At 44.3% G+C, this 15356-nt stretch overlaps 4 pseudogenes; all 4 read left to right on the top strand.

Annotated features, from left to right (window-relative positions):
• The first annotated feature begins 2682 nt into the window (after positions 1–2682).
• LOC147747000 (U7 small nuclear RNA) lies at positions 2683–2737 on the top strand (annotated as a pseudogene).
• Positions 2738–5667: 2930 nt separating this feature from the next.
• Positions 5668–5722, top strand: LOC147746999 (U7 small nuclear RNA; annotated as a pseudogene).
• A 2997-nt stretch (positions 5723–8719) lies between these two features.
• LOC147746998 (U7 small nuclear RNA) lies at positions 8720–8774 on the top strand (annotated as a pseudogene).
• A 2998-nt stretch (positions 8775–11772) lies between these two features.
• LOC147746997 (U7 small nuclear RNA) lies at positions 11773–11827 on the top strand (annotated as a pseudogene).
• Positions 11828–15356: the final 3529 nt, after the last annotated feature.

Below are 15356 nucleotides of genomic sequence, written 5' to 3'. Positions count from 1 at the left end.
AGTCTTGTCCTTGTTTGCCGATCTTGCACAATTTTACCTTATTTTGAAAGCCTGGATTTTTTGTAGTCCATGTACCCTCCATTCTAGATTTGCTGCTCAATAGAATGCTTTGTGAGAAGTTGTCTCTCCAGGCATAAATAAATGATTACAACAAGCTTAAAGTTAAACAAAACAGACTTGCAGAGTGTAAAGTAGTGGGCCCTGGGCCCACTCGTTGAAGAAACAGTGACACTAGTGACATGGGTACTTACGTAACTGACCACAAGTTAGAGCACCTGGTACTTTTTAGGTTCCACCTGCACAGCTGTGCTTGTGAAATCTATTGTTTATATTATAACCTTAAAAAGGGCCTTTCATCCCTAGCCTCTCTTTCCTGACTTCTGTGCTTGCCACTTACTTTTCCTCCAATCTATTGGTTTTATCATGTTTCCTGCATTTACAAAGGCTTGTTCCTTGTCTGCTTCTCTTATCAGTTTCCGTGGCCAAAATACTTTTAACATCTGCTTTGGTGCCACTCTTTTTTCAGAAAGTCACCCTCTTTTCTGCTTTTTCGTCTTAGAAAGTATATATATAGCATCTGGAGAAAGTGATTTGCCCAGAATCATAGGATGTTGCGCTGCCGAGACGCAAACAGGGATCACCAGCTCTCGAGTCAGCAGCTGTGGACACTGCACCACATCCTCTCCACTCCTGTGTTACTTGTCAGGGAGGTCCTTCCTTTGTCCCTAGCGATGAGTGAAGAAAACAGCATTAAATTCATCACACAGTCCTAACAGATGCATTACCAATGCTTGTATTGACAGGGTCACCTGACTGGTGACGCCTGTGTTGTATGTGTGTGTTTGAAGACAATTCTGCTAGGGAGGGGCAGATAAATGACATGTCCAGCAGAACATCTGTCAGAAATTGGATTAATGGTGCATTCTACAACACTTGTTTCATTATATATTGAAATGTCTGTGTCTACTGAGGGTCAAGACACTCAGGGGCATATTTACAAGCTCCTGTTAGCTGCCGGAAATTCACTTTCGGTCACGGTCCGGCAGCTCACACTGCAGGGCCATATCTACAAGGTCATTTAAAGCCACCCTACGTGGATTTTATCATGGCCTAGTAGATATGGACTGAGGCAATGCAGCTAAAGTTGCTGTGTTGCTTAACCCTGCAATAAGGAGGCGTGCCATGGGCATTACGGTGGGTGTTCCCATGTAACACCCATGGTATTGACTTACGAGAATTAAGAAACCTGGGAATACGTCAAAAGGCTACACCTCCTAGGGGAGGTGTAAGTGAGGCGCAAAGAGGAGAAATACCTTCATTTCTTCTCGCTTTTCCTTTTTCTATGTGTACTGCATTCTGCAGCACACAGAGGAAAAACGCCTCTCGTAATTGTTTTTGTGCAGGAAGGTGTCTCTTCCTGCACAAAAACAGTCATCCCTGCAATGCAGGCACCCTTGCACCATGGTGCAAGGGTGCTTGCGTTAGCACATGGCAGCCCATTGTGCGGCAGCGCAGGGAAAAGGACAGGAATGCACGTATCTCATAGATTACTGATTCTGCTGGTCCTTTTCTTTTGACTCAGGGCAGCGCATTAAGACTTTTTGCGGCGCTGCCCTAAGCGCCAAAACCTCATAAATGAGGCCAATAATTTGAAGACCTTGGCCACATTTTATAGCTCATTGTCTAAAGTTCCTCTCAAAATTCTCCTCTCCCCATGCCTTGCGTCTCCCGCCTCCAATAAAACATAAAGCGGTATATTTACATGGAACGAAATTGAGAGCGGCGTTAGCATTCTTGGTTTAATGCCACGCTCCGCCACTTTTGGAAATGCACGACCAAGGTATTTGCAATGGGGGACTGATTGCTTATGTGTAGAAAGGGATACCTTTCTGCACATAAACAATCATGCATGGCGTTTTGTTGTTTTTATATGTGCTGCATAATTCAGCACACATAGAAACATCATAAAACGAGGTGATGTAAAGCATTTCTGCTCATTACTCCATGTAAAGACCAGGGGCCAGACTTACAAGTACTGGCGCATCTCTGCGTATTAGCAGAGATGCAACAGCTACTTTGCGTGACAGAAAAACTAACCTTGCGCCACCATGGATGCACCGCATTTACAATGCGGTGCACCGTGGCGCAAGGATTGACAGATGTGTGACACATCCTTTGTCGGAAAGGCAATGCATTGTTGAAGTAAAGTCGTAAGCACGACACAACTCCAGCAATGGTCAGGAATGACTATTCCCATCATTCTGCGTCACTCCTAACACCTGCTTCAAGCAGGCGCAAAGTTGTAACACAGTGGTGTCATAAAAGAGACTCAGTGAAATTTTGTAGATTTTACTGTGTCACTTTTACGAGGCTTCCTTGCGACGGAACGCCCACCCGGCATACATTACACCTTGGAGCATGTACGCCAGAGTGGTGTTTGGTTTGTTGATGACAGATCTCAAGCAGGGCGTGGTCGTAGTACTTATATTTGCATATTTTCTGCGCAATGCCATCAACTTCTTTTCTTTAGTTTTCTGAGGTAAATTGTCAATTTTAACTTCTGTTAGTACTCTCAGATCTTTCACTCCTTCCCATTTTAATCAAAGTGAATATATAAATTATGACCATAATAAAAGTAGGTGTTACTTAGTCCTACGGCGTCAAATTACAACTTTACATGTTAAGAATTTAGCTCTTTACTATTTGTCTAGAAGGTTCCTCTTAAAGAGGAGCCACCTATTCATGGTTAATGAAAGATCTGGATAAAAACTATTGTTCTTATCTAAACTGAAACGGATTGCTGAATAGTCATATTGCATTAATTAAATGTTATTATATTCATTTCATTAAGAAGCGTGGTATACATTGAAATATGTTTTGTAGGTATTGCTAACTATGTTAATGAATGGGAAAGGTTGCCAGTTGATTTTGTAAACACAAACGAAAACAGCCGGTCTTGTCCTTGTTTGCCGATTTTGCACAATTTTACCTTATTTTTAAAGCCTGGATTTTTTTAGTCCATGTAACTTCCATTCTAGATTTGCTGCTCAATAGAATGCTTTGTGAGAAAATGTCTCTCCAGGCATAAATAAATGATTACAACAAGCTTAAAGTTAAACAAAACAGACTTGTAGAGTGTAAAGTAGTGGGCCCTGGGCCCACGCGTTGAAGAAACAGTGACACTAGTGACATGGGTACTTACCTAACTGACCACAAGTTAGAGCACCTGGTACTTTTTAGGTTCCACCTGCACAGCTGTGCTTGTGAAATCTATTGTTTATATTATAACCTTAATAAGGGCCTTTCATCCCTAGCCTCTCTTTCCTGGCTTCTGTACTTGCCACTTACTTTTCCTCCAATCTATAGGTTTTATCATGTTTCCTGCATTTACAAAGGCTTGTTCCTTGTCTGCTTCTCTTATCAGTTTCCGTGGCCAAAATACTTTTAACATCTGCTTTGGTGCCACTCTTTTTTCAGAAAGTCACCCTGTTTTCTGCTTTTTCGTCTTAGAAAGTATATATATATAGCATCTGGAGAAAGTGATTTGCCCAGAATCATAGGATGTTGCGCTGCCGAGACGCAAACAGGGATCACCAGCACTCGAGTCAGCAGCTCTGGCCACTGCACCACATCCTCTCCACTCCCGTGTTACTTGTCAGGGAGGTCCTTTCTTTGTCCCTAGCGATGAGTGAAGAAAACAGTATTAAATTCATCACACAGTCCAAACAGATGCATTACCAATGCTTGTATTGACAGGGTCACCTGACTGGTGACGCCTGTGTTGTATGTGTGTGTTTGAAGACAATTCTGCTAGGGAGGGGCAGATAAATGACATGTCCAGCAGAACATCTGTCAGAAATTGGATTAATGGTGCATTCTACAACACTTGTTTCATTATATATTGAAATGTCTGTGTCTACTGAGGGTCAAGACACTCAGGGGCATATTTACAAGCTCCTGTTAGCTGCCGGAAATTCACTTTCGGTCACGGTCCGGCGGCTCACACTGCAGGGCCATATCTACAAGGTCATTTAAAGCCACCCTACGTGGATTTTATCATGGCCTAGTAGATACGGACTGAGGCAATGCAGCTAAAGTTGCTGTGTTGCTTCACCCTGCAATAAGAAGGCGTGCCATGGGCATTATGGTGGGTGTTCCCACGTATCACCCATGGTATTGACTTACAATAATTAATAAACCTGGGAATACCTCAAAAGGCTACACCTCCTAGGGGAGGTTTAAGTGAGACGCAAAGAGGAGAAATACCTTAATTTCTTCTCGCTTTTCCTTTTTCTATGTGTGCTGCATTCTTCAGCACACATAGAGGAAAAACGCCTCTCGTAATTGTTTTTGTGCAGGAAGGTGTCTCTTCCTGCACAAAAACAGTCATCCCTGCAATGCAGGCACCCTTGCACCATGGTGCAAGGGTGCTTGCGTTAGCACATGGCAGCCCATTGTGCAGCAGCGCAGGGAAAAGGACAGGAATGCACTTATCTCATAGATTACTGATTCTGCTGGTCCTTTTCTTTTGACTCAGGGCAGCGCATTAAGATTTTTTGAGGCGCTGCCCTAAGCGCCAAAACCTCATAAATGAGGCTGTTAATTTGAAGAGCTTGGCCACATTTTATAGCTCATTGTCTAAATTTACAGGGAAAGAAATTGAGAGTGGCGTTAGCATTCTTGGTTTAATACCACGCTCCGCCACTTTTGGAAATGCATGACCAAGGTATTTACAACAATACTCTGCAGCCCTGTGTTTCCGCACACCCTGCCACAAATTACAGCTGCCTAGCCCCAACGCAGGCACCCTTGGACATAGTGCAAAGGTGACTGCTATGGGGGAATGATTGCTTATGTGTAGAAAGGGATACCTTTCTGCACATAAACAATCATGCATGGCGTTTTGTTGTTTTTATATGTGCTGCATAATTCAGCACACATAGAAACATCATAAAACGAGGTGATGTAAAGCATTTCTGCTCATTACTCCATGTAAAGACCAGGGGCAGACTTACAAGAACTGGCGCATCTCTGCGTATTAGCAGAGATGCGACAGCTACTTTGCGTGACAGAAAAACTAACCTTGCGCCACCATGGATGCGCTGCATTTACAATGCGGTGCACCGTGGCGCAAGGCTAGACAGATGTGTGACGCATCCTTTGTCGGAAAGGCAATGCACTGTTGAGGTAAAGTCGTAAGCACGACACAACTCTAGCAATGGTCAGGAATGACTATTCCCATCATGCTGCGTCACTCCTTACACCTGCTTCAAGCAGGCGCAACGTTGTGACGCAGTAGTGTCATAAAAGAGACTCAGTGAAATTTTGTAGATTTTACTGTGTCACTTTTACGAGGCTTCCTTGCGACGGAACGCCCACCCAGCATACATTACACCTTGGAGCATGTACGCCAGAGTGGTGTTTGGTTTGTTGATGACAGATCTCAAGCAGGGCGTGGTCGTAGTACTTATATTTGCATATTTTCTGTGCAATGCCATCAACTTCTTTTCTTTAGTTTTCTGAGGTAAATCGTCAATTTTAACTTCTGTTAGTACTCTCAGATCTTTCACTCCTTCCCATTTTAATCAAAGTGAATATATAAATTATGACCATAATAAAAGTCGGTGTTACTTAGTCCTACGGCGTCAAATTACAACTTTACATGTTAAGAATTTTGCTCTTTACTATTTGTCTAGAAGGTTTCTCTTAAAGAGGAGCCACCTATTCGTGGTTAATGAAAGATCTGGAAAAAAACTTTTGTTCTTATCTAAACTGAAATGGATTGCTGAATAGTCATATTGCATTAAATAAATGTTATTATCTTCTTTTCATTAAGAAGCGCGGTATGCATTAAAATTTGTTTTGTAGATATTGCTAACTATGTTAATAAATGGGAGATGTTGCCAGTTGATTTTGTAAACACAAACGAAAACAGCCAGTCTCGTCCTTGTTTGCCGAAATTGCACAATTTTACCTTATTTTGAAAGCCTGGATTTTTTTAGTCCATGTAACTTCCATTCTAGATTTGCTGCTCAATAGAATGCTTTGTGAGAAAATGTCTCTCCAGGCATATATAAATGATTACAACAAGCTTAAAGTTAAACAAAACAGACTTGTAGAGTGTAAAGTAGTGGGCCCTGGGCCCACTCGTTGAAGAAACAGTGACACTAGTGACATGGGTACTTACCTAACTGACCACAAGTTAGAGCACCTGGTACTTTTTAGGTTCCACCTGCACAGCTGTGCTTGTGAAATCTATTGTTTATATTATAACCTTAAAAAGGGCCTTTCATCCCTAGCCTCTCTTTCCTGGCTTCTGTGCTTGCCACTTACTTTTCCTCCAATCTATTGGTTTCATCATGTTTCCTGCATTTACAAAGGCTTGTTCCTTGTCTGCTTCTCTTATCAGTTTCCGTGGCCAAAATACTTTTAACATCTGCTTTGGTGCCACTCTTTTTTCAGAAAGTCACCCTCTTTTCTGCTTTTTTGTCTTAGAAAGTATATATATAGCATCTGGAGTAAGTGATTTGCCCAGAATCATAGAATGTTGCGCTGCCGAGACGCAAACAGGGATCACCAGCTCTCGAGTCAGCAGCTCTGGCCACTGCACCACATCCTCTCCACTCCCGTGTTACTTGTCAGGGAGGTCCTTTCTTTGTCCCTAGCGATGAGTGAAGAAAACAGCATTAAATTCATCACACAGTCCAAACAGATGCATTACCAATGCTTGTATTGACAGGGTCACCTGACTGGTGACGCCTGTGTTGTATGTGTGTGTTTGAAGACAATTCTGCTAGGGAGGGGCAGATAAATGACATGTCCAGCAGAACATCTGTCAGAAATTAGATTATTGGTGCATTCTACAACACTTGTTTCATTATATATTGAAATGTCTGTGTCTACTGAGGGTCAAGACACTCAGGGGCATATTTACAAGCTCCTGTTAGCTGCCGGAAATTCACTTTCGGTCACGGTCCGGCGGCTCACACTGCGGGGCCATATCTACAAGGTCATTTAAAGCCACCCTACGTGGATTTTATCATGGCCTAGTAGATACGGACTGAGGCAATGCAGCTAAAGTTGCTGTGTTGCTTCACCCTGCAATAAGAAGGCGTGCCATGGGCATTATGGTGGGTGTTCCCACGTATCACCCATGGTATTGACTTACAAGAATTAATAAACCTGGGAATACGTCAAAAGGCTACACCTCCTAGGGGAGGTGTAAGTAAGACGCAAAGAGGAGAAATACCTTAAATTCTTCCCGCTTTTCCTTTTTCTATGTGTGCTGCATTCTTCAGCACACATAGAGGAAAAACGCCTCTCGTAATTGTTTTTGTGCAGGAAGGTGTCTCTTCCTGCACAAAAACAGTCATCCCTGCAAAGCAGGCACCCTTGCACCATGGTGCAAGGGTGCTTGCGTTAGCTCATGGCAGCCCATTGTGCAGCAGCGCAGGGAAAAGGACAGGAATGCACGTATCTCATAGATTACTGATTCTGCTGGTCCTTTTCTTTTGACTCAGGGCAGCGCATTAAGATTTTTTGCGGCGCTGCCCTAAGCGCCAAAACCTCATAAATGAGGCTGTTAATTTGAAGAGCTTGGCCACATTTTATAGCTCATTGTCTAAAGTTCCCCTCAAAATTCTCCTCTCCCCCTGCCTTGCGTCTCGCGCCTCCAATAAAACATTAAGCGGTATATTTACATGGATAGAAATTGAGAGCAGCGTTAGCATTCTTGGATTAATACCACCCTCCGCCACTTTTGGAAACGCACGACCAAGGTATTTGCAACAATACTCTGCAGCCCTGTGTTTCCGCACACCCTGCCACAAATTACAGCTGCCTAGCCCCAACGCAGGCACCCTTGGACATAGTGCAAAGGTGACTGCTATGGGGGAAGGATTGCTTATATGCAGAAAGGGATACCTTTCTGCACATAAACAATCATGCATGGCGTTTTGTTGTTTTTATATGTGCTGCATAAAACAGCACACATAGAAACATCAAAAACGAGGTGATATAAAGCATTTCTGCTCATTACTCCATGTAAAGACCAGGGGCCAGACTTACAAGAACTGGCGCATCTCTGCGTATTAGCAGAGATGAGCCAGTTACTTTGCGTGACAGAAAAACTAACCTTGCGCCACCATGGATGCGCCGCACTTATAATGCGGTGCACAGTGGCGCAAGGATAGACAGATGTGTGATGCATCCTTTGTAGGAAAGGCAATGCATTGTTGGAGTCAAGTCGGAAGCACGACACAACTCCAGCAATGGTCAGGAATGCCTATTCCGATCATGCTGCGTCACTCCTTACACCTGCTTCAAGCAGGCACAACGTTGTGACGCAGTGGCGTCATAAAAGTGACTCAGTGAAATTTTGTAGATTTTACTGTGTCACTTTTACACGGCTTCCTTGCAACGGAACGCCCACCCGGCATACATTACACCTTGGCGCATGTACGCCAGAGTGGTGTTTGGTTTGTTGATGAGAGATCTCAAGCAGGTCGTGGTCGTAGTACTTATATTTGCATATTTTCTGTGCAATGCCATCAACTTATTTTCTTAATTTTTCTGTGTTAAATTGTCAATTTTAACTTCTGTAAGTAGTCTCAGATCTTTCCCTCCTTCCCATTTTAATGAAAGTGAATATATACATTTTGACCAAAATAAAAGTAGGTGTTACTTAGTCCTACGGCGTGAAATTACAACTTTACATGTTAAGAATTTAGCTCTTTACTATTTGTCTAGAAGGTTTCTCTTAAAGAGGAGCCACCTATTCATGGTTAATGAAAGATCTGGATAAAAACTATTGTTCTTATCTAAACTGAAATGGATTGCTGAATAGTCATATTGCATTAATTAAATGTTATTATATTCTTTTCATTAGGAAGCGCGGTATACATTGAAATTTGTTTTGTAGGTATTGCTAACTATGTTAATAAATGGGAGATGTTGCCAGTTGATTTTGTAAACACAAACGAAAACAGCCAGTCTTGTCCTTGTTTGCCGATCTTGCACAATTTTACCTTATTTTGAAAGCCTGGATTTTTTTAGTCAATGTAACTTCCATTCTAGATTTGCTGCTCAATAGAATGCTTTGTGAGAAAATGTCTCTCCAGGCATATATAAATGATTACAACAAGCTTAAAGTTAAACAAAACAGACTTGTAGAGTGTAAAGTAGTGGGCCCTGGGCCCACTCGTTGAAGAAACAGTGACACTAGTGACATGGGTACTTACCTAACTGACCACTAATTAGAGCACCTGGTACTTTTTAGGTTCCACTTGCACACCTGTGCTTGTGAAATCTATTGTTTATATTATAACCTTAAAAAGGGCCTTTCATCCCTAGCCTCTCTTTCCTGGCTTCTGTGCTTGCCACTTACTTTTCCTCCAATCTATTGGTTTTATCATGTTTCCTGCATTTACAAAGGCTTGTTCCTTGTCTGCTTCTCTTATCAGTTTCCGTGGCCAAAATACTTTTAACATCTGCTTTGGTGCCACTCTTTTTTCAGAAAGTCACCCTCTTTTCTGCTTTTTCGTCTTAGAAAGTATATATATAGCATCTGGAGAAAGTGATTTGCCCAGAATCATAGGATGTTGCGCTGCCGAGACGCAAACAGGGATCACCAGCTCTCGAGTCAGCAGCTCTGGCCACTGCACCACATCATCTCCACTCCTGTGTTACTTGTCAGGGAGGTCCTTTCTTTGTCTCTAGCAATGAGTGAAGAAAACAGCATTAAATTCATCACACAGTCCAAACAGATGCATTACCAATGCTTGTATTGACAGGGTCACCTGACTGGTGACGCCTGTGTTGTATGTGTGTGTTTGAAGACAATTCTGCTAGGGAGGGGCAGATAAATGACATGTCCAGCAGAACATGTGTCAGAAATTGGATTAATGGTGCATTCTACAACACTTGTTTCATTATATATTGAAATGTCTGTGTCTACTGAGGGTCATGACACTCAGGGGCATATTTAAAAGCTCCTGTTAGCTGCCGCAAATTCACTTTCGGTCACGGTCCGGCGGCTCACACTGCAGGGCCATATCTACAAGGTCATTTAAAGCCACCCTACGTGGATTTTATCATGGCCTAGTAGATACGGACTGAGGCAACGAAGCTAAAGTTGCTATGTTGCTTCACCCTGCAATAAGAAGGCGTGCCATGGGCATTATGGTGGGTGTTCCCACGTATCACCCATGGTATTGACTTACAAGAATTAATAAACCGGGGAATACGTCAAAAGGCTACACCTCCTAGGGGAGGTGTAAGTGAGACGCAAAGAGGAGAAATACCTTAATTTCTTCTCGCTTTTCCTTTTTCTATGTGTGCTGCATTCTTCAGCACACATAGAGGAAAAACGCCTCTCGTAATTGTTTTTGTGCAGGAAGGTGTCTCTTCCTGCACAAAAACAGTCATCCCTGCAATGCAGGCACCCTTGCACCATGGTGCAAGGTTGCTTGCATTAGCACATGGCAGCCCATTGTGCAGCAGCGCAGGGAAAAGGACAGGAATGCACTTATCTCATAGATTACTGATTCTGCTGGTCCTTTTCTTTTGACTCAGGGCAGCGCATTAAGATTTTTTGCGGCGCTGCCCAAAGCGCCAAAACCTCATAAATGAGGCCGTTAATTTGAAGAGCTTGGCCACATTTTATAGCTCATTGTCTAAAGTTCCCCTCAAAATTCTCCTCTCCCCCTGCCTTGCGTCTCACGCCTCCACTAAAACATTAAGAGGTATATTTACATGGAAAGAAATTGAGAGCGGCGTTAGCATTCTTGGTTTAATGCCACGCTCCGCCACTTTTGGAAATGCACGACCAAGGTATTTACAACAATACTCTGCAGCCCTGTGTTTCCGCACACCCTGCCACAAATTACAGCTGCCTAGCCTCAATGCAGGCACCCTTGGACATAGTGCAAAGGTGACTGCTATGGGGGAATGATTCCTTATGTGTAGAAAGGGATACCTTTCTGCACATAAACAATCATGCATGGCGTTTTGTTGTTTTTATATGTGCTGCATAATTCAGCACACATAGAAACATCATAAAACGAGGTGATGTAAAGCATTTCTGCTCATTACTCCATGTAAAGACCAGGGGCCAGACTTACAAGAACTGGCGCATCTCTGCGTATTAGCAGAGATGCGACAGCAACATTGCGTGACAGAAAAACTAACCTTGCGCCACCATGGATGCGCCGCATTTACAATGCGGTGCAGCGTGGCGCAAGGATAGACAGATGTGTGACGCATCCTTTGTCGGAAAGGCAATGCATTGTTGAAGTAAAGTCGTAAGCACGACAAAACTCCAGCAATGGTCAGGAATGACTATTCCCATCATGCTGCGTCACTCCTTACACCTGCTTCAAGCAGGTGCAACGTTGTGACGCAGTGGTGTCATAAAAGAGACTCAGTGAAATTTTGTAGATTTTACTGTGTCACTTTTACGAGGCTTCCTTGCGACGGAATGCCCACCCGGCATACATTACACCTTGGAGCATGTACGCCAGAGTGGTGTTTGTTTTGTTGATGACAGATCTCAAGCAGGGCGTGGTCGTAGTACTTATATTTGCATATTTTCTGTGCAATGCCATCAACTTCGTTTCTTTAGTTTTCTGAGGTAAACTGTCAATTTTAACTTCTGTTAGTACTCTCAGATCTTTCACTCCTTCCCATTTTAATCAAAGTGAATATATAAATTATGACCATAATAAAAGTAGGTGTTACTTAGTCCTACGGCGTCAAATTACAACTTTACATGTTAAGAATTTAGCTCTTTACTATTTGTCTAGAAGGTTCCTCTTAAAGAGGAGCCACCTATTCATGGTTAATGAAAGATCTGTATAAAAACTTGTGTTCTTATATAAACTGAAATGGATTGCTGAATAGTCATATTGCATTAATTAAATGTTGTTACATTCTTTTCATTAAGAAGCGCGGTATACATTGAAATTGTTTTGTAGATATTGCTAACTATGTTAATAAATGGGAGATGGAGGAGGAGCTACGCCGCGTACCAAGATGGCCGCATAAGCTCCCGGCTCCGCCGACCTCCGCCGGCGGCCCGTCTATCCTGTTGTTTATCCTCCACCCACGCCCTGTGCCTGGATGTATGAAGGTTGCCTGATGCCAACGGTGCTTTCCCGGAGTTCCTACCTTATTCAGCGACAAAGTTATGTGGTGTCCCATTTTTGGCGTACTCCCGGGCTGCCGCCGGGACCTCGATTTTTGAACCATCCGAGAGGGACCTGATCAACATCGGCTGTGGGACCGCGATTGTGGCCGGTCTTCCAGGTGTGGATAATTCTTTACGCTTTTGATTCGTGTCCTTGTTGATGGATGGTGCCGGAGAAGAGACACTGTGACGTGCTGCGATCCTACTGCACCGTGGCTGTGGGTTGTATGCCTGACCCTCGTTTCCCGGTCCGGGGGCTGACGGGCTGCACCCGCGGCCAGTGTCTGTGCTGAGTGTGCCAGTTCGGGGCGCCCTTGTTGTTGCGATCGCCATCTGTGTGCCCGGGGCCCCGCGATGTGGGCTGGAGATTGTGTTCCCCTCCGTCCTCTGGACCCCGGGATGGAGGGGATGGATGGCGCACATTCATTAAGATCCGTAATGGCGGCGATTGGGACGCTCTTCTCGCAATTCACCGGCGCATGTGTCTCCCTGGCGGCGAAACTGGATGATGTCTGCTCGCGACCAGCCACGGGCGCTGCAGCACCTGCACAGAAGTCTGCTGTCCAGTCGAGCGATTTGACCCGCCATCTTAAGGGGCCCGAGCGGCAGCCCGACTTTGCTCCTTTGAGAGTCGGCCTCACTTCTCCTTCATCGGCTACAGTACATGGTCTTCCCTCTACGTCTCCTATCCGATGGTGTATCGTCGCTGGATGTCCTGTTCTCCATTGCCGAGTCTCAGGGTCCCGTCGAAGGGGATCGCCATTTTCCTTTGTTCCGGCCCGTCTGTATAACGGATGCCGCCATTTTGTGACCGGACTTTGCTCCACCTTCAATGCCTTGGTCTGCCATGGACGCTCTGACTGCCTCTGGTCGGATGTGGCTTGGTCGGGATGTGCTCCGGAACGGATTCGCACTGGTCAGGGCTGACTTTGACTTTGAGGTTTTCTTGCTCCTCGCCACTGCTTTGGACCATCTGAGACGCTCCCTTTGTTTATCTCCTTGTGAGGCTTGCAGGGTTGACTTCTATTTCCCTGGGGTTGCTCCGTTTACTTTTGCCGGGACTGCACCGAGTACCTCACCGGGCCGGGGGTAGGATGGGGGGGGGTTTCCTGGTGACTGTCCTCCCCGTGATAATGCTGATCGTTTTGCTTTGCTTGATGATGACTGTGCTATGGGGGGGTCACCGCTAGCGGGGGGTACCGGTTGTCCGGGGGCTTGTTTGTTATTCTCCTCCTCCACTTCTTCTTATATTTTCCCTTCTGTGGGGCAGTTCCGGGGCGACAGGCACGCTGTTAGTGGGTTAGGCCGTAGCCATTACAGGGGTGCAGGGTGGCGGGTGCGGGGGGGGGGTTTGTTATTTTAGTTTGTTTTGTTCCATGGTCCCTATCGCTCTTTTCCGGCTTTGGGAGGGTTCTTTCCTCTTTAGTAGGGTTGGCTGTCTCTTGGTCTCGCACCTTTCTTTCTTTTTTCGGCTTCTCGATAAGCCTCTGTTTTTCTGTTCTTGGGGGGTAGGCTCTCTGGGGTGATTTTTAGAAATGTGGATTATTGTAAGGTGGTTTATTGTCCAGTATTATCGCCGCGGCTGCCCAGATTGCATAGTTGATTTAGTCATAGCCTATCTCCGACTGTAATTGGGGTAAGTCCCAATCGTCTCCTTTGTGTTTCTATCCTGTAAGGTGTGATGTCCTTGTTGTTGCAGCCCCTACTCTTTTTCTAAAATTTAAAAATGAGAACCTCATATCCTCTTTGCGAGCCCCACAACCACATCTGGTGTATTTTGTTATATCCTGTTTGTTGATTGGCTCCAGTTTCTCCTATTTTCATTGACTGTCTTTGCGGCCGGCCATGGTGGTTGTGGGCCTGCGCATGTATCTCCTTTGTTTTTTTAATAAGGTTTTCGAAAAAAAAAAAAAAAATAAATAAATGGGAGATGTTGCCAGTTGATTTTGTAAACACAAACGAAAACAGCCAGTCTTGTCCTTGTTTGCCGATCTTGCACAATTTTACCTTATTTTGAAAGCCTGGATTTTTTTTGTCCATGTAACTTCCATTCTAGATTTGCTGCTCAATAGAATGCTTTGTGAGAAAATGTCTCTCCAGGCATATATAAATGATTACAACAAGCTTAAAGTTAAACAAAACAGACTTGTAGAGTGTAAAGTAGTGGGCCCTGGGCCCACTCGTTGAAGAAACAGTGACACTAGTGACATGGGTACTTACCTAACTGACCACAAGTTAGAGCACCTGGTACTTTTTAGGTTCCACCTGCACAGCTGTGCTTGTGAAATCTATTGTTTATATTATAACCTTAAAAAGGGCCTTTCATCCCTAGCCTCTCTTTCCTGGCTTCTGTGCTTGCCACTTACTTTTCCTCCAATCTATTGGTTTTATCATGTTTCCTGCATTTACAAAGGCTTGTTCCTTGTCTGCTTCTCTTATCAGTTTCCGTAGCCAAAATACGTTTAACATCTGCTTTGGTGCCACTCTTTTTTCAGAAAGTCACCCTCTTTTCTGCTTTTTCGTCTTAGAAAGTATATATATAGCATCTGGAGAAAGTGATTTGCCCAAAATCATAGGATATTGCGCTGCCGAGACGCAAACAGGGATCACCAGCTCTCGAGTCAGCAGCTCTGGCCACTGCACCACATCCCCTCCACTCCCGTGTTACTTGTCAGGGAGGTCCTTTCTTTGTCCCTAGCGATGAGTGAAGAAAACAGCATTAAATTCATCACACAGTCCAAACAGATGCATTACCAATGCTAGTATTGACAGGGTCACCTGACTGGTGACGCCTGTGTTGTATGTGTGTGTTTGAAGACAATTCTGCTAGGGAGGGGCAGATAAATGACATGTCCAGCAGAACATCTGTCAGAAATTGGATTAATGGTGCATTCTACAACACTTGTTTCATTATATATTGAAATGTCTGTGTCTACTGAGGGTCAAGACACTCAGGGGCATATTTACAAGCTCCTGTTAGCTGCCGGAAATTCACTTTCGGTCACGGTCCGGCGGCTCACACTGCAGGGCCATATCTACAAGGTCATTTAAAGCCACCCTACGTGGATTTTATCATGGCCTAGTAGATATGGACTGAGGCAATGCAGCTAAAGTTGCTGTGTTGCTTCACCCTGCAATAAGAAGGCGTGCCATGGGCATTATGGTGGGTGTT

Source organism: Lissotriton vulgaris, chromosome 1_1, assembly GCF_964263255.1.
Source record: "Lissotriton vulgaris chromosome 1_1, aLisVul1.2, whole genome shotgun sequence".
Lineage (NCBI taxonomy): Eukaryota > Metazoa > Chordata > Amphibia > Caudata > Salamandridae > Lissotriton > Lissotriton vulgaris.
Note: the sequence above shows the minus strand (reverse complement) of the source record. Positions and strands in the feature narration are given on the sequence as shown.